The sequence below is a fragment of the Passer domesticus genome, chromosome 5, assembly GCF_036417665.1.
Source record: "Passer domesticus isolate bPasDom1 chromosome 5, bPasDom1.hap1, whole genome shotgun sequence".
NCBI lineage: Eukaryota > Metazoa > Chordata > Aves > Passeriformes > Passeridae > Passer > Passer domesticus.
The window spans coordinates 29,056,372-29,080,590 of record NC_087478.1 but is presented as its reverse complement, the minus strand read 5'-3'; the positions used below and the strand labels follow the sequence as shown (position 1 = coordinate 29,080,590).

At 39.1% G+C, this 24,219-nt stretch overlaps 1 long non-coding RNA gene across 1 annotated transcript in view; it reads right to left on the bottom strand.

The window, feature by feature from the left end:
• Positions 1–19,392, bottom strand: part of LOC135301936 (uncharacterized) — a 75,018-nt gene extending 55,626 nt beyond the window's left edge. The window contains exons 1-5 of the long non-coding RNA XR_010363662.1: positions 18,452–19,392; positions 18,231–18,326; positions 15,167–15,564; positions 12,985–13,092; positions 145–268 (exon numbers count right to left, since the gene is read on the bottom strand). This is a non-coding gene — a long non-coding RNA (uncharacterized LOC135301936). The remainder of the gene's footprint in view (positions 1–144; positions 269–12,984; positions 13,093–15,166; positions 15,565–18,230; positions 18,327–18,451) is intronic.
• Between the last annotated feature and the right edge of the window lie 4,827 nt (positions 19,393–24,219).

Here is a 24,219-nt window from a genome sequence, read left to right as displayed (position 1 = left end):
TGCCTCCCCAGGCCCTCTTCTGAGAGCCACCAGTGATACACTGTGTGGCTGCTCCAGTCACACACTGGACAGGACTGGTGTGTATTTCTGCTCCACACAGGGCCCTCAGAAACAGGAGAAACAAACTGCACACAGCCAGTATACCTTCAACTGCTTTTACTGCAGACCTGGATTTCCAAGGACAAATATATTCCTCCAGAACAATGTATTTCATTTCCTCAGTATGATCTGGCTGGAGGAGAATCCTTTAATCCTAATCTGCCCACTTCTGTAAAAAAAAAAAAAAAATTAATTTCCATTAATCTTGCAAAACTGCAAATCCAAGATTACATTGAATTAATCCTGTAAAATGGTTTACCATGATCAAATTACATGACAGACCCAACATGAAAGTGACAGTTATTAAGACCTTTTCCAGTATCCTGATTACAGGGCAGGTAAATTATAAAGGCAGATCTATCAACAAGTGTTTCCAAAAGATGACAATTTCTATCCATCAAATACTATAATGAAGCCCTAATCCTTCCAAATTGTGAGCTGCCCCAAGTTCTGGAGACCATACAGAGAACTTTGCCTTTGCAGAACTCAACTTGCTCTCACCCCCCAATTCCAAACACCCTGTGATGGAGCAGAGCCACCTGGTTCTCTAATTACTGCTTGCAAGTGCAGGTCACACGTCAGGGGACAGACTTATGGAGGGCTGAAAGCAACAACTTTCAGAGTACAATAGGGTTGAGCCCATCGTGAATAGAGACCTAATGGGTAAATATTTGTGTACCTGTACCTTTTTTAAGGGCTGTATTCAGTTTGCTCTTCAAAGAGTGTGTTGAAAGAGTGCCGCCTACCCTCTATTTATTCCCATTAGAGGCTACTATTACCCCTTTGGGCCATAATCCTTAGCTGGTGTTCAGACTGTTTTTCTTGAGGAAGCTGAAGATTGAATTGTGTACAAACAGGTAACAACCCTGTTTATTTACTGAAAATGGGCATTAAATTGTATTTCTCTTAATCATCAAACAGCAAGAAGGAATTTCTTTGCTCTTTATTTCAAGCCTTTTATTCACCAGCCAGCACTTCACCCAAAAAGCATGACCTTTATCCTTGTTTTTTTTTCCCCTTCTAGGGCCCCATTACTGAAGCTCATTTGACCATTCTTGGCTTTCTCCAATGGTCCCTACCTCCTTCTGTGGTATCCCAGCTACACAGCCTACACACCATTTATCCAGCTCACACCCAGACATACCCCATTCCTTTCTTTTGTCCTCTTCTGAAACCCTTGCAGTGATCCATCTTACCTCCCAGACGGCCTTGAATGGAATGTGCTGTGGCCATCAGCCTCTATCTTTTCAGGGTTTTTACATTTGTTCTAAGGCAAATGTGACTTTTACAGTTATCACCTTCTAGGAGACTTTTGACAGCTTCCTCCCCAATGGTACACTCATTTCCAAGAGGATTCTGGACTACATCACAGAGAGAAGCTCCTACCTGTGCCTGCACATGCCGTGTGACAGTCACAGCATAAGATGGGTGGCTTTGGCCAGTTGAAGCCAAGGACAGCAAAGCTCCTGGTTTCTGGGCACTGCTTCATTTCCCTCCTGCTACAAGTGAAAAAGAGAAGCCTGCAGCATTTGCAGAGCGTGGTTTTATCACTGCAACACCATGGAGGAAGGGAACCCAGGTACTTCAATCCCTTGGCTTCCCACAACTGGAATAGCTTCACTGTGGCATCATCAGTCAACTATTGATATCAAATAGCACCGATTTCTTACTTTAAAACTCCTCCAGGATTGTAAATGTTGTATTATCCAGAAAATAAGAGATACCAATTCCTTTTAGAACAAGCTGACTATATGTCAAACTCATATTGCATTCAATTTAGTCACAGAATTTTACTGTCAGTAGGAAAGTCTGAGATGAGAGTTAATGCTGGTTTTCCTGTACCCTGAAGAGAAGGCTTCCCTCAATTTCCTCAGCTTACCAATAAATTGCAATTCTTGTGAAGCCTGCACAAAACCCTCCTGTCAGTAAAATCAAAATGACACATTTTTATTGATAGAAGGGAAAGAAAAATTAAACACCAGATTGTCAATACAAAACTAGATCTCTACATCAACTTGTTTGTTAACCTCGAGTACTGCCACCAAAAAATATTACACGGGGAAAAAAAAGATATACAACAGTGATATAAGGGTCCTACTATCCAGTGGTTGTCATAAGTATGGAGAACTATAGATTTCTTAACAGCCCAAGGTTTTGTCTGCACTCATTGCTACTGTCTCTCAATATACTGATGCATGTCAGTTGCCTACCTGAAATTTCACATGAATTGCTGAATCTTGCTCTCCACTATTTTCTAAAATGCAGTATAGCAAAAAACTGCACTCTCTAATAAGGAAAAAAAAAAATTACTGCTTGAATAACCATCCTGAACTCAGCTACTGGAACCCATGTAACTTATGATAACTTATGGTGAAAGGAACTACAAGTATTTCCGTTCACCCTCGATCAACATAATGCTCCTCTTAGGGCAACATATAGGCAGAGTTCCATTAATTAAAGCTATTCCCCACAGATATAGTTCACTTCTGTATTTGTTTCATTTTGCACTTTGTTTTGTGCTTTCTCAAGCTGTAGTACATCTGTTCAGACCCCAAACCATGCAGTGTGGGAAGTATACCCAATGAAGGCAGAATTCCAGGGATATTCTGAGAAATGGGAAACAAAGCACAGTACCTTGGTAGTTTCTGTTATTGTTTGGACTTGATTTAAAAATGAAGTTGTAATCTTTTGATCATATATACTGTAAAATATTATTGTACAGCCATAAATACTTTTTCCTGCCTTAAGAAAAATTATGGGCTATTTTCCGGATGCATTGTAGCATAATGGGCATGGCATCAAAAGACAAGATCAATCAGTACAGAAAAAAGCATGGGTTTGTTTGTTTGGGTTTTTTTAATAAGTTAAATATCTTGACAAGTTTGAATGGGAATGTGAATACATCTAAGGTAAGATTTTAATACAGACGTGGCCAACACACTGTAAGGAATTTGTTCCTTTAACAGACGCACTATCAGACATTTGAAATATCCCAATTTTGACAGAAAAGAATGGACTAAATCCTCATCTCAGTTACTGACTGGCTTCAGTTCTCATGGGATGGAATTTGGTGTGGTGAATTTAACAGGAAACAATAGACCAAGCAGTCTCATTGCCTGTAAAAATTAAACACTGTATTTTCATAACTTGGGAGTTATGTAAGGAATATCTCAGAGGCACAGTTGTAAGAGCTCCACATTCTGCAAGCACTCTTTGAAGGATAAGGCCAAATGATAATTGCCTCTAGAACTTGGGAAGTATACAGATCTCAAATAATTACAACCCCCAGAGCATGATAATCCCCAACTGCATGAGCAGTTTGGAAGTGGTTTAATGCACTTTTGGAGAGAAGACGTGGGGGGAGATGGAGCAGGGAAGGGAGGAGGCCTTTGCACAGCCAAATTTAATTATTCTTGCTCTGTGTGCACATGCTTGTTCTTAAGTAGCTAACCACCTTGTTCCCCTGAAAGTCCCTGAGAGTAGAAGTAGGCCACATATATCCATACCTCTCACATGCACAAGATTAAATGCACCCCAGCATTTTCAGGAGCAAAAATTGAGTTGCAACCTTCAACCTCACTGGATTAGCTGCTTTTCAATCAGCAAAACTATGTACACTTTGGTCATGCAGGACAGTGAAAATTGCATACACACCCTTGTATGTGTGCATTGGCTAAAGGACTTCTCAGCCCAGAGTGCTGTATCCTATTTATAACTAGCTCCTTTTAAATTTAATAAAATACACATATTTGAAAAAATTATGAAAACATTCATCCAGCTGAGAGAGGAGATCTCATAGCTGGTGGGGAACAGGAACAGGATCTAGAGAGAAAAATTCTAAAGAGTCCAGTCTTCATTTTGTCTTGCTTGGTAATTCTTCCCAGACAATTGAGACACCAGGGCTGTGGCTTTTGGGCCACCTGTGTTCTACTTCATGTTTCCCCTAGGTTCAGAGCTTGCTCAATGACTGGAAGGTGATAGTGGAAGAAAACTGTAAAGTGAGATTTTTGAAGAAGGATTTGAAGAGTGCAAGCAGAAAACAGAACTGACTGGAAGGTAATAGGAACTGGAAAGAAACATAATAGCAAAGAGACTTCTGTCTGCAAGCCCTGAATCCCAAGAGAAGATTTGTAGCACAAGAGAGTCACTGCTCAAGGCTCAAGGCACACCATGTGCAACTGAAGATTTCCTTCAGAAGAGCTCCATCCTGGCCCTGTGTACCATTAGGTGTGCTCCAGAGGAACATTGACAGGATTAGCTTCATGTGAAAGAAATTCAGTCAAGCTGTGTAGTTCAAGATTTGCAGCTCAGTTGGAGGACCACTATTGGTGATGATGGGAATGCTTTCTGCAAAAATCATTTCTGATCCAAGCTGGCTGCACATGTTCTGGGAAACATGACATTGCAAAGGCAGGCTGACCAGAAAAAATGAGCTTTGCTAGAATTTTGAGCAGGGAAGAGGTCTTTGAACACCATGTGGGTGTAAATTAGGAACTCATGCAGACCATGAAATCAGCTCATGGCCCACAATTAGGTATGCAGCCTGTGCTCTCAGTATTCCTATACCCCCACACTCTCTGGATGTGAAGGAACTTTAAAGCCCAAATAAATGTACATGTCTTCAGCACAGGAACTACATGAGCCTCTAGGATTGAGTCTTAGCAATGGACAGCATTTCCATATATTCTTATACAGAAATACCCTTTTAGCCTAGAATAAAATCACTGAGCCGATTCTCTGTTGTCATTTAAGGTAATGCAAAAAGTCACTTGTGATATTTCCCAGAGGAGTAGTCCCATATTCTTATGTTGCTCTCTGCAGGGCTGGCATCACAGTAAAATCAAATTTTGGTGAAATGTTTCACCCATCTTTCTACAAACATACTTTCTGAGCTCTGATCTCAGAGACAGAAGCCTACTATTTCCAAGGCTTACTCTACTGCGGGCATTCAACACAGGCTGAGGAGATGGAGCCAGAGTCCATTGCGACTCTGGCACCACTGCTAGATTCCTGTAAGACCAAGTGTAACTGGGACTATCAGATGGTAAGGAGGGAGATGTAAAATGGAAGATTAAGCTTCTGCTTCCTCCTGCATTCATGCTGTGATTAATGTGGGAAGTATGACCGGTGAATAGAGGCTGTCTTTCAGGCCATCATCAATGCCACACTCATGGCCTGTGGAAGAGTAAAGCCCCAGCTCAGGAGCAGCCAGAGTGCCTGCTGGGGCATGCAGGACCCTACGTGTCTGCCAGGCTCAAATGAAAATGGCAACAACTTAAGTCCTCCAGGCCACTTTCAAAGAGCAAGGTAGATATCTATGTAATATCTAATTAAAATAATTAAGCTTTAAGTGTAAATTGCTACATAATAATTCATTTCCTGCAAGACATGTAGCCTCTGTTCCCCTTTCCCATTTAATTAATTTCTCTGTCTGCTTTTCTGCCTGAGCTTAGCAAAGGAGGTCAGTCCTTGACTCCACTATATCAATGGGCATTTCCCACTGGCTTTCAGAGAACTTGTGGTCTCTCTGTCTTTATCAAAGGAAAGAAAGCATAAATACTTGAGTAACAGATGAAGATACTAATTAGTCATAAAGGTAGACTATTTACTAATGCAAATAAGCTGTTGCTCTGGAGATACAAATCCATCCAGAATTATTCAGAGAGAGTTTCTGAGAAAATCCACTCCATCAATACCAATGGGCAGAGATGCAGAAGTATGGTTCCTATTTGCAATCACAAGTTTGAAACATAACACAAGCTGCAACATGCAAAAACAGGCAAGTGCAGCCCAGGGTATTATATCAGAGTGCTTATCCCACATGCAAAGTGACAGTCAGTTATCATCCTGCAGTGTCAAGCCATTAAATGCCTAAGGTGTGGCTCTTCCTGAATTTCAGGACATGAACAAAATACTGACCATATATAGTGGCAGGATCCTCCTTGGCTACCAACCACCATCCTGTTCCCAAGCATCCTGTTCCAAAACATAATTCTGTTTCCCCCAACCTGCAGGCTCATTCATCACCGTATCATTTGGGTTTCATGCTGCTATAACTCTGTTAGCAGCAGGTCCATAGAAACTCTGATTGCCTGCTGATACCAAAAAAAAGTACACATCTTTCCAGTAACATAAAACCAAGCTTTGTTCTGTAGTTTTTTCCAAACAAGATGTTCCACTGAATTCAAGTGCATGACAGCTCTGTAAATTAAGGGCCACTTGGCAGCAGAGTCCTAGAAGTGTTAAACAAAATACAGTATTAAAAGTCAAAACTTTGTATACATAAAGCAGCTTTTTTTCATCCCTTCCTTCTACACTATTTAACTCTTGATTTTTTTAATGTACTTGTATTTGTTGTACATTTCTTTGCAAACACCATAACAGGGAAAGAAGAAAAAAAAAAGTAGATTTCTTTATTAGGCTATTAACATTATAATCCAGGATACTCTACTACCACACTCAAGAGGAATACCCCTTACCTTTAAAATCAATAAGAGTTTTCTTGTGGGGCTGCATTTAGCCATTTCAGCTGAAAGCAACAAATGAACGGCTAAAAACAGCTGAATCCAGTAGAATGTAAATAAGAGATCCTTGCCAAATCTTTCCTGGTTACAAAATGCTCTACCAATTCTAAAGATTCCATTGCGATACCTTTGTACTTTATTTATAAGGCTTTCAGTAAGCCACTCCCTTTCCATATTTGTTTGAGCTTATGCCCATATTCCCATGATTAGTGCAGAACAAATCTAGGTGAAAGGTTGATCCTCTCTCACACCAGCATTCATCTGAATTTTTCTCCTTTTCCTGAAGATATGTTTTTAAATCAGGAACTGAAATCCTAGATGAATTCAAGCAAAATATTTGAAGTTGTGCTGTATGTTTTATTTCTTCAGAAAAAAGGCACTTTTCACAAAGCACTTTAACTGCACACTGTATATCAAAGACCTTGTTCTAATGAGCTTCTGTGAAGTTTCCAAATGAGAAAAAACTTTTTCTGCTTTTCTCATTTCTCCAGTGGACTGAGAATTCTTTGAATCAGAGTAAAAAGACCAATGATTTGTCTATCTTTTCTCTCCATCAATGATATCTATGCAGCACTGGATGTACTCCCAAAATCCTGCCTGAACATATTCCAGGCTGAGCTGTGCAGGACTTAGGAGGAGTTCTCTGAACGCAGTCTCTCCTCTGCACCTTCGCTGGGAAAGCATAAATGCGTTCCCAGGGTGTTACACAACTTTGCCGCAGGTAAAGCATGAGATACCGAGTGGGAATGGTAATTAGAAAAAATTCGAAACTGAGTGACCTTCCCTCAGCACCAACATGCCACATAGTACTAGTTTTGTCCTGACATGTGAGGCACCTCTCTTCTGTATCTAATCCAGGAATCACTTTACATTTCATGAATCTACATGCAATGTGAGTCAGATATAAACAGAATTGCCCAACCCTTTAAAAAATTCCATTACACTTACTCTTCCTGCCAATTCAAGTGAAAGTTTTAGGCAGAGCAGGTGGCCTACAACTCACTAAGCTTTTTCCTCTGGAATGAGAGGATGGGATGAGACAGTGGGGATCACTACCCACATGCAAACATCACCAGCCACATTTGCTCAGCCCAGTCCTGCTGAGAGCCCTTTTCAGGTCTCTGACACACTCCAGTTTCTAGCTGGCATGGTCCTTTTTAGATGCCAGTCTCACTGAGACTCACCGAGGATGCACTTCAGGTGTCTCTTTGTTCCTTGCTCTCATGGCACAGGGCTGGCCAGACAGGTACAGAGTTGAGATTCCCTTGCTGGATTACACTGCTCTAACACACACATCTAGAGCTGTGGGGCTTCAAAAATGAGCAAATCCCTATGAAGTATACTTTCTTTTTTCTTTCTCTTTTTCTTTTTTTTTCCATATCTCATATTTCCTGCCCACCCTAGACCTCCACTGAAATGGAATGCAGTTATTTGATAGGCATCTCCTCTTTCACTACAAAAAAAGAAGCTTGGCGGTGGGGGGGGGGGAATTTACAGATACAGCAGGTACCTCACAGATTCACAGACAAGCAGAAAGAAAACAGAAATGTTTTGTTTGTGAAAACACAGGATAAAATACATTGTTTTCAAGTCCTTGATGCTGAACTGTGAAAGAGGCATATATTCACTTGCCCTGTACTGCACAAGCTGCTGGGTCTCTAACCAGAAGATGAGAGAAGGCTGATATATACTGGAGAGTTGAATTCAAAATGAAGAAAGTCCAGGAAAATTAAATTAAAATAAAATTAAATTAAAAATTTGATGTATTTAGAAAAAATAGGCTCATAGGGTTAGAAAAATACAGCTTTGCCCTCCACCTAGTTCCTTCCTGAAGTGCTTGCTTGCTGGCTGGTTACTGCCCTCCTCCCCCACTATAAAACAAAACAAAAAAATCTTTATCTCCAGCCCCACTTCAGTGACTCACACCAAAAACATACCCTTTTACTTCCCTGAACTTCTGAGGAATTTAGAAGTGCAATCCTCAAAGCCCCAAGGGAAGTTTGGCATTTCATAATAGCCTAGCAGCCCCACCTGAGGTATGAAGAATGCTTTGAAAACATGCCTGTGATTAATTAATTAACATATTGGCACATAACTAGCTTTATAACCCTCCACCTAATGTTTCGGCTGAGAGCTGCCTGTGCCTGTCACCGACACTGTGTGGACTGATGCCATTATCTTGTAAAGAATAATGCATTTTACGTCTAAGTAAACACAACAATGTAACGTAGATACAGCAGCTTGAATTAAGGATTAATTACAGTGATTCGTAGTGCTTAAAGAGTAGGCAGTTTACAAAGCAAGGAAGCAATTACTTTTAAAGACAGGGGTTTTTTGCTTCAACATTTCTGAGCGGTTGCATCATTCTTACTCCTGACAACAAAGGCAAGATCAGCACAATGGAAAACAGCCTCACCTGTGAGAGTCTCAGCACAGCCCTTAACATCCATGAGCTCTCCCAAGAGCACTGAAGGCTTGCTCTCCCTACATAAGGCTGGAGACGTCCATGCTCAGTTCCCTGGGTAGGGGGGTTATGGTTGGTGCCCTAACCTGTGCCCAGGGCAAAGCGCCCAGTGGGCACTAACGGCGGGGAGGTGATGGATAATTATCCCAGCAGCCTTACACACCATGCAGCTTTGTGGATGACATGGATTCAGGTAGTCCTGAGATTTAGGCCCTGTGCACTCTTTCCTATCAGTTGAGGACCTCAGCTGTATTGTTTAATTTGTAGAAAAAGGTGTTTCCTCAAAAAGCAGGAGTTGTATTAAACCTTCCTAGAAGGCTTAACTAAATTATTCGGTCAACCAGGGTATTTTTGAATGTTTCTGGTTGTTTAGGTAAGTACAAAACCCACATAACTGTAGAAAATACAATCAAAATACTTAAACACAAATCCTCTTTCCCTCCTTTCAGCTACTAGAACAATTTGTTTGTTGCATATGAGGGTCTTAGGCAAGTACAAAATCAAGGAAACAAGGAAAGAGTTTTGTATTTAGCCCTGAGAGTAAGGAGGTTCATGGCCATCCATACATCTTTGGGAACACATTTCACCATACAGCTACACCTGGCCCCTTTGCTTGTGGCACCCCCATGTTGGCTGACAGCTTTATTATTGCAAGGTGACTGATAGTGGAGGAGCATTTCATCAAAGGCAGTGCTGCCACATCTTCTACAAGATATCCAGGTAGGATTTTGGGGTTATTTTCCATCGGCTTGGAAGAACAGGGTCAGTCCTCAACAGGTGGTTCTAACTGCTAGCAGAATCTGTCACCTCCAAGTCCTTGAAGAGGAATTCATGCAAAGTTGAGAGTAGTTGATCCTTTTCTTTATTTTATAATTTGTGTATGGGTCTTGCTTTGGTTCGGCTGTAGACAACAAGCCTCCTGAAAGACTAGGAAGTGCTAAAAAGTTGGAGGTGGTTTGTGAATGTCACATGAATCAGTGGAAAGCTCATCTGTATTTAGTTTTCTAGGTTAAATCACGGAAAAAAGTAGAAAGTAGCACAAGATTCTCTTCTGGAAATTGTGGGAAATCTAGACCTTGTAATCACATTCATCAAAGGTTTGCTCTTCTAGTGATGAGTGAGATGCAAGATGAACATCAAAACTGGATTAGTGTTCACAAATGAAATCATGAGATAAAAAATTCTGATGGAAAACAAGCAAGTGGGATACAGTTTTGGAAAAAAAGATCTATAGGAAAACAGTTACTAAGTCTACTACTAAGTCCTAACTACTAGTGCTAACTACTACGTCCTTTGAGAAAGAACAGCCTTACTGGAAAAGACTGAGTTGACACTGAATGTCAGAATGTTTATAAGCCTGAAAATTCTGCACTGTTGGTACAGAACTAGGATATGCTGATATTTCTCAGATATCTGGAGGTATCTGAGATCTAGATACCTCAATACCAGAATGAGAGCTACAAATTGGAAGGAATTCAGCAAAGTGCAACAGTGGAGATAAAAGAGATACAGAGTCTGACTTAAGTTGGAAGAAGAAAGCTTGAGGGTAAAAGAATAGAAAACAGGTAACTTACAAAATATTTGAAAAATGTGAGCAGCAATGAATTGTACTGTTTAGACTGCTATGCTAAGAAGTAAGAAAAGTGGAAGTATGAATTTTAATCTATCCTACTTATTGTACCACTAAATTAAAAATACATCGAATGCTAAAGAAAGAATTGTGTACTCAGTAGGCTTATCTGGAAGTAGAAATTAGGGACCTGATTTGTTTCAAATCCATTGTTGCTGTGTTTGTTCTCCACTTTTTTTACATCCTAGCATAATTTTTTTCTCGAGAATAACATCATTATAACATGCTGAATTGCTTCCACAAAATATTTTGCTCTTTCTCTACATAGAGTATATAAAGTAGCCAAGAAAAAAAGAGTAGAATTCTTTCTCTGCTGATTAAGCATTCACATTTTCACTTTTCTCACTTCTCCACAGTTTTTCAAACTGTATATTCTAGGAGGTGCTGTGTTTTCTCTCATCAACAATTACAGCCCATGTCATGGATGCTGAAGACTCAAGCATGTCCTACACAAGCGAGTCTCAACCCAACAATTCATTGTTGACCATGAGAATAATCCCACACCACTGCAGGTGTGAAGTTTTGCTCATGATTATATGACTGTTGCTAGACTTGAAGGTGCATTTGTAACCAGAGTACTATTATCTTGACAGGATCATAATTCACAAGCTAATCAAAAACGGCATTTGTTGTTCAAGGGAAGGAAAGAGCCTTTGAAGGCCATTTCCACCCATCGGATTTTATTCCGTAACACTGAAATTCATTTTTCTGAGCACCTGGAGGTTTCACATCCTGCACCTTTCTAATGCACAAACTTCACTCTTTCACAAAGGGATGATGGGTGAGAAAAAGATATCTGACCTAAATTCCAGAATCTGCTTTTCTCACCCTCCCTTAAAATTTTCACAGTCAATGTTATAGCTAGAGTCAAAAAGACACAGCCTGACTCAAAATATCTAGGATGCTTGTATATTTATTACACTCTTCATAACTTCTTATTATCACTGCACAAAAGAGTGAGATTTCAGTAAGAATCACCTACAAAAATGTTACATTTACCATTTAAGATTCTCAGTTAGTTTTCAAAAGGTTAAAGGAAAAAATTGAAGATAAAGAATAAACATGGCTATGCAATATCTATAACACTCAGACCATGCTAACAAGCTGTATAAACTGTTTATATATTTGTATAGAAATCTAGATATAAGGGGTCATTGAAACACAAATTCAGTAGCAGTGTATGCTACCAACCTCCTTCTTGGAAAAAATTACTTACTTATATAAAGATCGGCTTTATTTTTGTCAAATATTTGGATAACAAAGACAGTGAGAAATTCCAGTCTCAATTACTCTTCTTCCACTTGGCTTCCCTTGAAAAAAGTTAACCTAATACTGTTACACTACCTGTTAATCACAGTTTAAATCCTGCATAAACTTGCTTTATGAAATTTTGTGGTTCTTAGTTGAGAAAAAAAATACTTTTGAAACCAAGAGGAATGCTGACATATCCGATTTGCAAACTGCAGTCCTACAGTTATATGTAGTATAGTACAAACATACTACATATAGTACTACATACCACATATGTAGTATAGTTGGTTGTTTCTATATCAAACCAGAAGTACAAAATAGTCCAAAATCTAAATTAGGAGCCTTGATTTAGAAAGAAAGGTCTCCCAAAAGAGGTAAAGGCTGAAGGACTGGCTTATTATTTTCAACCCTTCAGATTGTTATATGATTTCAGCTGTGAGTGCCAACACATTTTCTCAGTTGTTTGGTGGCTGAAGCAGGTGTGGGTTTGATGATTTCTGCTGGACAGATGGCTACAGCCAGGAAACACTCCTGCAGCTGGCCGTGACTTGTGCATTTGTTCAGGAGCAGAGACGCCATCTGCAAAGTCACTCCATTCTCTCCTGAGTGCATGTTAGTGTCCCCTTCACTGGCTCTGCCCAGGCTCAATTTCTCCCATGGCAAACTTCACTGGAGGCTATGGCAAGGCTTGCACTGATTTCACACTTCATGACTGCATTACACCCTAGCTTCAGAGATAAAATTATCAACCTTATGTTTTCCATCACATCACCATCATTAAAAAGGAAAGATGGATATTAAATTTAGGGCCATATGAACAAAGCTCCAGATGGGGTATGATCCTGTGCAGACATCTTTCTCAGCATCTCATCCTTCTAGTGTTACAGGGACACCCAGAACTTTGAGGCTGAGAATACTTTGGCAGCATAAAAAGCCTGATTTATACACAGCCAGCACTAATAGGATTGACCTGTTGAGCTGTCCATGTCTTACCAGGAGAAGTATTAATCACTTACTGTAGGGTGTTAACCCCATAGCAAGGAAATCCATTGCCTTTACTCCACACACACCAAGGCAGGTAATACATTGCTGACATGGGATTCTGTTCCATCCAATGATGTGACCTTTGTAAAAGAGAGAGAGCCCATTAGGAATTAATGTACTGCACACAGAAATGTCTGCTTGCATTCCTCTTTCACAGACATGTGTTTGGCGCCTGGGGTATTAACTTTCAGACTTTGTTTCTTTTTACTGTATATTCGTCTGCGTACTGTTGCCTACAAATGGGGTGCAGTAGAAAAACAAGCTGTGTTGCCTTTGCCCTTTCCCATTTCTCTTGGATGCACAGGTCATTCGTTCATAAGATCATAAGTGACCTTAATAATTTTGTATATGAGGTACCATAATCTAATTAGAGTTTATGTTCAGTTTTGGTCAGAACTATAACCCATATTAAGTTTCTATTTATAAGTAACAGGAGATTTTTTTTAATACTGCAGTAGCAATAAAACAAACAGCATAATAATGAGGTGTCTCTGGAAAATGAGATGAAAATAATAAATGTTTAGACAAAAAATAAGGAAATTATTGTTGTTTAATAAATATACAATTGCTTCCAAAAATAATAAATCCTTATCTCATTCAGAGGTATATTATATATTATTTTGATTATGCATCTTGCATAAATTAAAAACAACTCTCATTTTGCAGACACAAACATGTAAAATATTTTGAGAAAACTCTTAGTCACGAACATCCAAAAGATAGTTTTAATCATAATTCAAGGAAATCAATCTGAGCATTGAACCATACAATTTATTTATTACCAAAAAATTTATGCTCTGAAAATTATTCATAAAACATAAATTACTAAATTTCTTCAGAACTACTGTATCTCTCATTTCATACATGAACATACCCGTAAGTTCAATCCACTAATGTTTTTAACATAGCTGAGAATATGTTTTGATTCTACATCTTTCTCTATGTTACAGTGTATTTTTGTAGTTATACTCCTTTATTACTATTTTGCAAGAATAAACATGCAGCTTTCTATTTCGACACTAGCAGATTACAATACTCAAGGCAGACATTAACAACTAAGTAACTTGAAATATATATGTATTTCAACATTTCAACTTGTTTGAAAAACAATAACTAGTACCTAGGCATAATGCATATTATACATAATCTTTCAATATAAGCCCAAAAATAATTTCAATAGCATGATGGAAATGCTTACACATTATCAAATAAAGGAAGTTTGAAAGACCACTTATGTGAATACACTGCAGAAAAGAGTAAATGGTAGGAGAATACTTGGAGCAAAAGTCATTTTGTCATCTTTTAACATGACTATGATTGTGTGTCCACATATGCACAGCGACTCAGTGCACAAAAGCTGAGATTAAAAGCTCCTGTGCATGAATACATGTGGACAATGATGTTAACACTAGTCACTCAAAAAAAGGATAAAGAGGCCATGGCTGAAGAAAGGATGAGAATTTTGTTAGCACCATTATTCTCATGTATTCAATAGCACCAGACCTTGTAAGGCTTTGAGAGCAAAATTCCTTATTCTGTATGGATGGTCAAGAAAGACTCACAATAGACAATAATAAACATGTGCTTTCACACATCTAAAGTGTTAAATTACCTTACTGAAATGGATATTACTGGAGATTATGTATTTTGGAAAAAACAAACAGATAAATTGATTTTCCTATACATGAAACACAAATAGTTTAATTTTTATTATTATTATGTTTTGCTCATTGTTTAAAGTTCCTTCTAGGTACCTCTGGATTTCTACCTTAAGCTCCCCTACTGGGAATTTCACTATGAGATTTTAAACAAAACAAAACAAAATAAAACTTTCGTTGGTGAATTTTCACCTGTCTCCCTGGCACTAGAATACATTAGTAGGCACTGATAACTGATTTCCATGAACCAGAGTAGCACCTGTTATTTTGCTCACAGAAAGGAATATTGATCTGCAGCTAATTTAGTGATGTTTTTATTTCATATTCAACAACAGTTCTACTAATTTCAAACAACTGTACAAAACAGGGTGGTGGTGTTGTATAGGTAATAGTGCATTCATTAAAAAAAAACCCTTATCTGAACACTCTTATTCACAACTCATTATACTTGCAAACTGAAATAAACAAATTCAGATACAAACTCTCACATCCTTACCTTCTTAGTTTACTCCAATGAGAAATGAATTTTAGCCCCTGTTCCTTTGCACACACAGAAGGAGGAGCTCCAATGTGAGGTTATACACCTCAAATTGTCTCCCTGCCATCATCATTGCCACTCTCACTCTGGTCTCAGCTGGGCAGAGAAGCAACACACCAGTAAAGGAGCACAGTATCCTTCCAAATGTACCAGAGCCTCCCAGGAGAAACGAGCTCCATTTCCAGGCTACATTAATGCACTTCATTACACAGATCTAAAGACGAGTTCCATCTGAAAAGTTCCCTCTGACAAGCACCACACAGGACGTCAGTGGCACAGGGACCAGCACCCACACAGCTCCAGCTTCTATGGCATCCCTGAGGTGCAGTTAGAGTGATTTGCTCTGTCTAGTACAGCTGTGGAACATGAAACCATTAAATCATTAATCACATTAAACCATTACCTCTCCTCTTCTGGAAAAGATGAAGGTGAATTTCCTTCTCTCCATCTCTGCCTTGCTTTTACCTAAAACAATAGGTGAACAAACCCCCAAACCAAGAAAATCTGACATATCCCTCTACTAAAATCACTATTTTACCCTAATTACTTCATAGTTACGTTACAGATACTTGACCAGAAAGTCACCTTGCTTGCATTTGATAACAGTGAGTAGGAATGTCACAACACACACATGAAACTTGTGTTAGCTATGGGTATAAATCCCAACCTTAGTGTTCTATTAATATATTTCTAAACTGAGTACCTCTATTCTAGTTGATTTCCAGTTTTAATCACCTAGGTTTTAAATCAGCTGTCCCCAAGAAAGGTTGTGACTGTTCATTTACTCCCTCTTAAATGAAAACTAGACAGCCCTTGCTCTTCACAGACAAATAATATGACTGATCCATTATTTTGTAAAACTGTTCTGTGAAAGCAACGGGATTTGGACATGGTTAGAGGGAAAATGAAATCACTGAAAGAAACATTCTAAGCAGCTCCCTGAACCATCAACTTGTTCCTCTGTGCTCCCTACAAGTTTTCTTCCCAGAAGAACAGTAGAAAGCATAAGAGAGGGAGAGGGAGAAAGGAAGAGAGGGAGGTTAGTTTGGTGGCCAGTTATGATACTGGGACTCCAGGCAGCAGGTGTCAGGTGTCACTTCTGGGCTCTGTCAGAGACTTTCTGAGTAATCTTGGCTTAGACAATTGTAAATCCCTCTGCTCCCCAAGTCCGTTAATTACACAGGTATAACAGTAATGCACCTCTGTGAACCCAAAGAGATAGTTTTTAGTGAAACAGCTATTTCCTAGTAAGTCCACATCAAGCACCTAGGATATTGCTGACCTCTTACACAGGTTGCCAGTGCTGCAGGATGTTGATAATGATGATGACAATGCAATTGTGCTCAACAACTCTCTGTGCAATATCATCAACATCTTATGGAGATCAAGTTAACCTTGTGCACTTATTCAGTCCCAGATAAATCCTAGGATTCTGTCTTTCCTGCCCTCTAATTCTATATGCACCTAAGCCTTTGTCAGCAGAGTTCTTCAGTACGCTATCGCCTGCACGTGATCCAAAGCCACCATGAACTGCTCTGTGACCCATGGCCTCTGATCCCTGCAGTGCCACTGGGCACACTTCCTAGTGCTGTGTGCCACATGCACACACTCCCCACTACAGGAGTAAGTAATGGAGGAAGTACTGCAGCAGATGTTTCACTTGGAGGAGGAGTCCTGTTACGCAATAGTTTAGCAATTGCAGATGATAAGGAAAACCTGCTCCCAGATCCCAAGCAAACACAAACCCACGTCTGCTATCTCTCAGAGATGGCCTGAAGCAGGAGGCAAAGCCATGCTGCACTAAGGGTGCCCCTGAAGCAGTTACACTGCATATGGCTGAAGTGATGATCCTGTAATTTGAGTGTGAGAGCGAGCCTGTGTGAGTCTCCAGTCACATACTGGGTCATATACTGGCCAGGAAAGCAGGACACCTGAGCTTCCAAACCTGCTCCAAGTGCAGTAATGTGTAAACACTTTTTTGTTATCCATCATACTCAGGTAGAAAAGTAAATCTCAAATACTCACACATACTCACACTGATGCGTGTACATAAATGTCCTAAGAAAAATTAGACACTACATATCATTTTTGTCTAATCAGGCTAATAACACTAAGGAAGACTTCTACCTGGAGGAAGGCTGCACCTACAATCTAGAGATATCTCCAAAGCTGAATAAAGAAATGGGGCTTTAAACAAAATAAAAAAGAAACAAAAAAATAATAATAAAGTGGTAAAGAACAAGGACAGGTGGTCAGAAGTCTGAAATGGCTCCAAATAAAGAAATTATCAAATGACTCAGGACTCTAGTCAGAGAAAGAGATGACTGAGGAATGTGCCAGAAATGTGCAAAATCACAAGAGTCATGGAGGGGGTAGTCTGGCAAATTTGTACTGCATCTACCAATTCAAAAGTGAGCACTATCAAATGAAGGTCCAAATAAGAATTCAAACTGAACTAAAAGGTGTAGTTCTCATTAAGGGGGTGGAATTCCTTGCAAAAGAAATCAAAGATGCTAAAAGTTGATATGGACTTAAGTGGAAACCAAACCACCTCTTCATAAATTTTTCCTAAATTAAGGCATTCACTTGAGTTTACTGGTAGTTTGGAGGTAGAAATATCTAATTCAGGATAAAGAACAAAAACAATCTTTGGTGGTAGAAATATTTTTAATTCAGGATAAAGAACAATCTCCCACATCACAAATTTTAAAGTCAAATTCCCTGGATCTGGGGAAGTTGCAGGTGTCAGACTACTTGAAGTGCTAGTAACAAGGCTCCCTCTCAAAAACCACCTTCAGGATCAGAACACCTCCCTGCCAGATAAGTATCACAAGACACCATACCGGGTTGTGTGAATCCTTGCTCTGACCTAGCACAGCCATTCTTGTGTTCACCCAGCCAGCCCTATGGTATCTCTGTAGATTATCAGAGTCTACTGACATTGACTATTCACATCAGCTTGTTTCGCTGTCTGACTCCACACACGCCCTGCTTTGGCACCCACTTGTCAGGCATTACTTACCCAGAGGACACATGGCAGCTGCAGGTTTGAGTGCCACCAGCCTTTTGAGGGTAGCACTTAGAGACAGCTCCACTGTGCTCAGAAGCAGTCCAAGGTCTGAAAAATGGACACAGTTCATCTGTTCAGGTACTAAGCTGAGAGTCTGGACATGACATCAGGTGGAAACTGGCATTGCTAAGGAGCAAGCTAAAAAGCTCTGTTGAGAGGGGATTATTACTTACAGGCAGCCAGCAGGAGATAATTTTATTACAAGGAATACCATAAAGATCACCCTCTCTGGAGCTTAGACACAATAAATCCTTCCAATGGACAAAAATTCAGATCCTAAAAGCAAATGAGCATGGAACAATATAGCTGCTGAAATAAACATTCGTAGTAATACTCAACTGCACATGATCTTGTACCTTTGAAAGTTACCCAGGTTTTATAACCTCTCTTCTTAGCTAACATCTATCTAGATTGCACAGGAACTGTCAATGGATATTTTTGATCTTGTCCTTAACACAAACATGTCTTGAAAGGAGAATCTGTTAGCTAAATAGAAAAAGTCATGAAAACTTAATTAAATTTCATTAACTTCATTGGGTGTCCTACTCTGGGAATACATGAACCTTATGGATTTTGAGGTTTTGTGAACCTAAGGGATTTTTAAATTCCCTGAGCACTTACAAAATGAATTTAATTTCTTTTTACTCTGTCATTTAAACTCATAGTTTATGTTATTTCATTTAAGGATAATTCAATTTTTTTTAAACCACGAAAAATGTTTTTCTAGCTACAGACAATCATGTGCAATGTATTAAGGACAGAACAGCCTCCAAGTCCAAGGTTTGGCACAGGCTCAGTCCTAAACAGACATAACTACAAAACTTGGGATTTTTTTTCTCTGCTGATTTCCCAGTGTGTCTCTTTTTCTCACTGTCAGCTCTCTGACTCTTTTCTCACATTGTTTTTCATCATATATACTTGTATTGTCTCTTTTTGATAGTCATGCTTAAAGATATAAGCAAAATGTGCTCCCAATAATGCTGAAATCAACATCAAGATTTTAATGAACAATATTTCAGCAGGTTTGAAATCTGTCAGAATGACTTAGCCCATGTCTAATAAGAACAAGATGTCCATGGATTATTTCCAGCACCCTCTCTCGTAAGTTTATGACTTCTGATTCAGAAGCACAGCATTTTGAATAATGCCAGGCCAAACCTTCAAACAGGATTCACACAAATTAAAATTTAAATTTGTTTGAGTGTCATCATGCTCCCATTTGCATTCATTTACCATTAATATACAAATATGTGCAATGATGACAGAAGTGATCAGGCTAAGAAGCTAATTTTAACTAAATACATAAGCAATTCAATAGTTGTGAAGAGCCTATATATCAGAACATTTTCTTAGAAATTTGAGATAGCTGTAAACAGTTTATGGGGATTTCTTTAAGAAAAAAATTAAAAATCAACATAGGTGCGTATTGTAAAACATTCAGCACAAATAGTGAGCATTCTCCTAATCAGAAACACAGCTGAAACACTGGCTCATTCAGCTGCTCTGAAGTAACAGCCCAACCTCCAGGGCCACCAATCACCAGCAGCAGGAGGAACTTTAAACCCAGCTTGTGTTATGTGGCACATCATCAGTAATGGCACATGCCTCAAATCTTACCCCTCCTCATACAAAAGCGTCTCGAAATCTAAGATGTTTATTTGATATTTTTCATTCCAGGACATTGGAATAACATCATAATGTCTGTGTGAAAGATGGATCAAGAGTCTCCATTTTTTAACTGGCTTCCTTCCTTAGAGACAAGTAATTTAAAGTCCATCAGCATCTTCCAAGTTGAAGAAAAGAAAACTTGAATACTTATAGAGCAAGGTAACTTCCAAAGAATAGTAAATGATCTATTGGAGGCATAAATATCACCAAAGACACTTTTTACAGAAAGAGTAAACAGAAGGTGCATTCTCATATCAGCAAACACTGTGCACCCAAGCCTGGTATGCACAGAGGATGCAGTTTATTCATTCTTTCTTGTGTCACAAAATGTAGAGTAGTTCACAGGCTGCAGTGATTAAAATTTCCATATTTTGAAAGACTGCAACTGCTCCTCTAGATTGTAAAATAAAATCTTTTCCTGTGCCCCAATGCAGAGCATCCCAATGCAGACCAGCAGATGATCAGAAGCATGTTAATGCTGGCCACTCTGCACTGGTTTAAACATTCAGAGGAAAAAAAATGAAAATTAGTAAGGTTTGTACTGATTTTTAGCACACTTTATTTTAGTCTTGTGTACATCTAGAAGCATTTTTGTTGCATCAAAACAACATGCAGAAACCATATAAGTAGATTTTGGATCAGAATTTACTTTCTGTTGCATTTTTAAGGAAAAGTCCAGCAGTATAGGTAAACCTATTCTCAGCTTTCAGTCTTTTAAATTGTAGTGATAATCTCTCTGTTACTGACAGCAGTGTTAGCATTTGCCTGTTACTGTGGTTGCCTGGAAGTCCTTGGCAGAAATCAGGATTCTGCCGGTCCAGATGCTGCAAACAGCATGCCATGAAGAAAATCACTATTAACTGTGATTATTACAGTCAGCTGTAACCAGAACCACTGCTTAAAGGAAAATTTTGGAAAATCTTTTACCCACAGTCAAACTAGCTGCTCTGGCCACTTCTGTGGTAATTGCTTAGCCTGTATTTTTGAAACCCTTAGTTCCTAACTCTGGCTTTAAACTGGAGCCTCTCTTCCTGTTAAAATCCCAAGACACAGAATCAAAGAAACAATGAAGGAGAAGAGGATATTATTCTCCTTCATGAAGTACTAACTGAACACAGAATATGGGTAGAGGCTGCAGTAAAATATAAGCAAACCACACTTTTATATATTGCAGGCAGTAAACTGTCTACATCTCAAAAATAATTTCTTTTCCTCTAGAAGCAGGAGGCTGTAAGTGCAAATAAATGCTAAAACTACTATGAACAAAACAGGAAGAACTAGGGGAAAAAATAATGCAATAGTTTGTCTCTTAAATAGCTAAAGACCATCTTACATTGGTGTACTTGCATAACTTCAAGCCCCCTTATTATTAAGAAATGAATGTAGATTATTTCCTTTACAAATATGACAGCCAGACTATTTCTGTATTGCTACATAAAAGGTCCCTCTCCTTTACAAAATGCCATGACTCCAGTTAGCAAACAATAGAGTTTCATTAAATCGTTACCCAACCTCACATGCAAAGCAATAAAACTTGTGATAAATTGCTCTTGCTCTATAAAGTCTCCCACAAATAAATGTCTTTCGACAATAAAGAATCATTATCCCCCATCCTCTCCACTGAATTTCTGTTAGTTCTGCAGTATTTCTGTGCTACAATGAATCTACAGCAAAGACTTGAGGTGAAGGCACATAGTTCACAAAATATGAAACAAAACGCTTACATTGTAAATTCCTCTGTACCCGCAGTTACAAGAGACATGTAGCTGCTTGCTGCTCTGCAGTAGGGGAACCTACAACACACATGCAAGATAATGAAAATAACCAAAACACGAAACATTTTAACAACTCGATACTGCAAGTTGCTGAGGCACCACCAGTGATTTTCGTTGGAATATTTGAGTTTAAAAATAAGAACGTGCTTGAGAGCTTTCCTGAGTGAAAGCCATGGAATTCAACTTCTCGCAGCATTTGAATTTCTCCTCGTTTAAAAGCACAGAGATGATCATGACACTTTCCTCAGCTTCTTTGAATAGCTGGTGCATTCTAGATCTAAGCAAGTTAGAACATGCTTTTCTTTTCGCTTAAAACTCTGCAATATTTTACCTGTGTACCTAAATACTTTAAAGAAAAGTATCTCTAACCTGAAAAGAATTCATTGACATATTATTATATTCCATTAAAGGGGGTATCTAAGTATGTGATTTACCATGTGCTTTATCTGATTGTATTTGCACTCGCTTGACTTTTTAATCAAAAGGGGAAATAGATTAATCTATGGTGACACAATTACCAACTCTGACTTACTTTCTAGAATCCATAATGAACGTTTTGTACCTAGGTTTTACAACTATTGTGGCTCATATTCCTGGCACAGAGATGTCATCATGTTTATGAACCCATGTTTTCTTTCTCTTGCCCCAGCTTCCGTTCTGGCTTTAGCAGAACAGTTTAATCTTAGACTTTCCCAATACTTCCTGTGTTAAATCGGTGCTGCTGAGAACTCTTTGCTGATCTCTTAACCTCTAGCATTCATGTTTCCTACATATTGCATAGTCATTATTAAAATCAGATATTTTCTTGGAAATATTTTAAGAAGGTTGAAAGTATTTTGGACTCTTGCCTGTTAGTAATCTTCCTACACAGAATGCTAGAAATCAGTGTTTGGCCAGTTGAACTATGATTATTGTTCGTATTATAGGTGATCTTAAATGTTCTCATTCTCAAATTACTGGAATTCTGTTGCAGCAGGAGCTTCACAAATACAGGAAGAGACAGTACAAAAGAGCTCACTGTTGCCCAGATTATACAGGTTTTAAAATTTTACCTGAAATGACATGACTTTCACCAATGAACAAAGCTGCAGTGGTCCCCACGCTCTTAGCCAGGTCAAAACAGCTGTTTTGTAAGAGCAATTTTTTACAGATGCTAAAATGTTAATTCAATGCTTTCCTTCTTATACTTCTAAGTAGAAAATTTCAAATGCGAGGGACCACAATAATTCATTTTAATACATCATACACAGTGTTCTTTGGATCTGAAAGTCAAAAACAAAATTTGGATGCTCATGTTTTGTCATGCTGGAAAGCATAATAAATGTGCATATTTTCAGATCATTTGTCTTTGAAAAGTTGAATAAAAAAGTCCTACCTGTACCGTCATCTTCAGCATTCCAAACAATTTCTAGAATATTTTAACATATTTATTCTACAGTAATTTTAGACATTTTTGTCTCAATGGTAGTATCACTTGTCACTGGCTTCCACAGCAAAACCAGTTTAAGAGCCCTGGGTCTCTCCTCTCCCACCACGCCAGTTTGCTGCCCCCAGAGCCATCCTCAGGGAGCTGTTAGTGAGGCTCCTCGAGGAGGTGAATTGCAGAAAGGGTCTAGGTCAGGAGAAAGCCTGGAGAGGGTAATACATTGTGGCATAGGGGCAGGAAGGAGAGATGAGCAGGTGTGCAAGAAGGCAGGATTCCTTGAACTGGCATTATCTTCCTAGCACAGGCTGACATCCTGAGAAATACTCTCCAGGGGCTGGGGAGCAGCTGTGCAGAGGAGTGCAAAAGTGCTCCAAGTTGGTATAAAACCTTCAGTGAAGGTGAGAAGTCACCATGGTTCTAGCAGTAGCTGTGACTTCCAAAGACAAGTTAATCACAGGCATTAAAATGGGTTACAAATTTGTCCCCCCACACCCCAAAGCCTAAAAATTACAGCTAAAAAACCCTGCTTTTCTTGGGAATGTTTGTTCCTTTAGATGTTTTGCTGCTGCTATTTCGCTGGTGCTGCTGTCACCTCACACTTTTTTCTTAACTGAAAAATGCACTGAAGGTGAGGCTAGATTAAAAAAAAAAAACAGCCTGTCAGAAAAACTTCTCTGTCTGTGGCACTTTCAGAGTCAGTGGTGCCCCGTCCAGCCTTCCCCAAGCTGCTCCTTCAGGCCTCCATCCCAGGTGAGGTGCCACTGGTGCACAGTCTCCTCTAACCCAGTTCTGTCAAGTTTGATTCAGGGGTTATTTTTCCTTTGTTTTTTAATCTCGCACTAGGAAGTATTTAAAGTCACTCAAATCATTTTGACAGAATATGTTAGTGAGTAACCAGACATTCAGTTCTGATGGAGACTGGAGCTTGGTAGGGGGATATTTACAGCTAGAATAAAGTTGCAGGCAGGTAAAAAAAAAAAGCCTGTGTAAGTTAGTCCTTTCACCCCATTAGCAGAAGCCATAAATATGTGGGCTAGTGTCGTATGGTTTAACAAAGCCAGGCCTAACCCTT